Below are 3,202 nucleotides of genomic sequence, written 5' to 3'. Positions count from 1 at the left end.
TATATATATATATGTATGTATATGTATATATATATATATGTATGTATATGTGTATATGCATAAAGAGAGTGAAAAGGAGAGACAGAGAGAGATGGGAAATAAAATAAATAATCTTGAACCAATATGGTATTAGGACTAACCAAAACCTGGCCTTGTTGCACTTTTCCACATGTATAAGTTCTTAATATCTCTGCTGTCGTAAAATTTATGTCAATATCGATGGCCTTTCTGAAATGTTAAACATTGTAGGTATTCCGAATATAATATTGTTAATATATTTCTTGTGGCAGGAGAACAGAAAATAGAGCGAGAGAAAGGAGAAAGGAAAAAGGCAGAGAGTGAGGGGTACGAGAGAGAAGGAGAGAGAGGTGTTTTAGTAATGCAGAGAGAGAGAGAGAAAAAAAGACAGAGAGAGTTGTTTGAGGACAATGTAATGTGGATATTGGCTGCTTTATATGTATTTGTTGTTCCAAAGTTTCTCTGGTCTTGGGTACTATGTTTGGATACAGCAATATATGCGTGTGTGACATGATTTAATCAAATATGCTTCTATCCACCCCAATCCATCACACACACACACAAACTCACACACACACACACACACACACACAGATACACACACAAACATTTATAACCGTTTCCTTCCCAATATATCAAATACAATTCTCTCTTACGAAAAATATCAAAATAATCCTTTTCCAGAAATAATTGGTCTGAGGAAGACATTGAAGGGGTGAAACCAATAACTTTCTTTTGCCAATACATCTGGCACAATAGGGTGGGTGTGGGGGAACTTGGGTAAATAAGTAAATACCTACCTTGTGATGTCCATCTTAACTGCTCTACACTGACATGCAAGAAGTAAATAGACACCTTTAATTTTCAAAATCTTTTATTTGATATTAATTGGTTGAAGGAGAGGTTTTCTTCTAGCTGCTCGTCCATAATACCCAAGCTTATGCAGATATGTAACACACGTTCTAGGACTAACTCCTAGCTGTTTTACAATATCAGAAGCCTTTGAACGGGGTTCGTTTTCCACAGTTCTATTCAAACAGCGAAGCTTCCTTTCCGTTATTTCAAAACATTCTGTTGTTTAAATGCTTATTATTCATCTATACAGGGCAAATGTGAATTTCCTCATGTGCAAGCATCTCACACTTTGTTCCTGTCTAGAATTTATTCCATTACCCTTAGATGTAAAAAATGTGGTACAATTCTTCTAAACATAGGTCAGATTTTTTTAGTTCTAGGCCTGTATGGTTTTGCAGAACAAATTAATTCTCTAATACAGTTCTATATTTAAGAGATGAGGAATTATGTACATTATTTACATTATTTACATATTCCCGCAGGCTGGAGGGTATATCAGCCAAAACATGTTTACAACAAACAAGATGAGGACAAATATTCATCAAATGTAAATAGTTTAAATTAATTCCCTATTTATAGTGTAGTTCTGCAAAGCTAAAAATGTAATATATAGATGTAAAGTTACATCTGAGAGTAATGAATATTTTTACATCGGTGTGACATCACTAATTTTCAAGAGGAAACTGGCAAATCATTTGAGCTCATTAAGAGATAAGAATGAATGAATCCAAACAAATCTTAATAAATTAATCTGGTCTATTAAAGACACAAACAAAGATTATATTATGAAGTGGGAATTAATTTATACTGCAAAACCGTAACAGGCCCTGAAGATACTGCACCGGTATTATAGTAGGGTGGCAATTTCAATGATTGCTAATCAGTGCAGTTGAAACACCTGTAGTTCTACATAAAGCTGTATATATAAAAAGAATTAAAGGTAATGCTGTGTCACTTTATAATAATACTTTTTATTATTATTGTTGATATTATATACTCCTATATGGTTAAGGCAACATATTCAGAATATTATTGGATTTATATATTAACTGCTGAATAACGTATTTTGATGCCTCCTTACTTCTTTCCCCAAGGCCTTAGAGTTAATTCTGCCGCCTACATTGAGGTTCTGAAAGCATTTGTTAAGTTCTAGATAGACAGTGTATGCAGATGGAAGGCCATATGTGTTGCAGTAAGACTCTGCACTATCGCACATGGCTCCAGTAACACAGGAATGGATGGCTGAAAATTTTCATGATCACATAACCCCTAACATTTGGCCTCCTAATTCCCCAGAACTCAATCCATTGGACTATTACATGTGGAGTGTTGTCGAGAGAGAGAGGTCAATGAATATGCCCATAACACCAAAGATTCTATGAAAGCTGTCATAGTCAGAGTAATATCCAAAATGAACCAAGACCACTTGATTCGAGCATGTAGATGACTTAGATCTCATATAAAAACAGTTGTTGAAGCTGAAGATGGCTAAAGAAGGTTTATTTTTATCCTCGTAGCATTTTTTGATAAATAAAGTTATCTGTTATTATATATCTGTTTTTATAAACATAAATCTGTCCTCAAATATCTTACGCACCCAGTATATGTAGATAAGTATATCTATTTATATATACACACACACACACACACACAAACATTCATACCCATTCATTCACACACACATTCACACTTACACACTTACGCATACACACACACACACTATATCACAATGTTCTATTGCACTCATCTGGTAACTAATCAAATCAAGTGGATATAAATTTCCATCCCCTCCACACATCCCATCGTCACCACTACCACCACCACCACCCTTTAACCTTCTACCATTCATCCCCCACCCCCACACCCTTCTCTCATCTGCATTTACACCCTAACACCTTAGACTGCTCCTGCTACTGCGGTCGCATGATGATGATGTTGACAATGAAGAAGAGGATGATGATGATAATGATGATGATGATATTGATGATGATGACGATGCTGATGATGATGATGACGATGATCATCATCATCATGATGGCGATGATGATGTTGATGATGACAACTAAGACGGTGATGATGATGATTATAATGTTGTCACTTGGTCTATATATGTAAATATAAGTCTTCATATTTGGTGTTTTTGTGTGTGTATGTATGTGTGTGTGTATATGTGTGTGTGTGTTTATATGCATATATGTATGCTGGTGTGTATATGTTTGTATTTACATATGTATACAAAATCTTTTATACCCATATATATATATATATATATATATGTTTGTGTGTATATATGTGTGTGTCTATGTGTGTGTGTATATATATATGTATA

The sequence above is a fragment of the Octopus bimaculoides genome, chromosome 18, assembly GCF_001194135.2.
Source record: "Octopus bimaculoides isolate UCB-OBI-ISO-001 chromosome 18, ASM119413v2, whole genome shotgun sequence".
NCBI classification, from domain to species: Eukaryota; Metazoa; Mollusca; class Cephalopoda; order Octopoda; family Octopodidae; genus Octopus; species Octopus bimaculoides.
Note: the sequence above shows the minus strand (reverse complement) of the source record.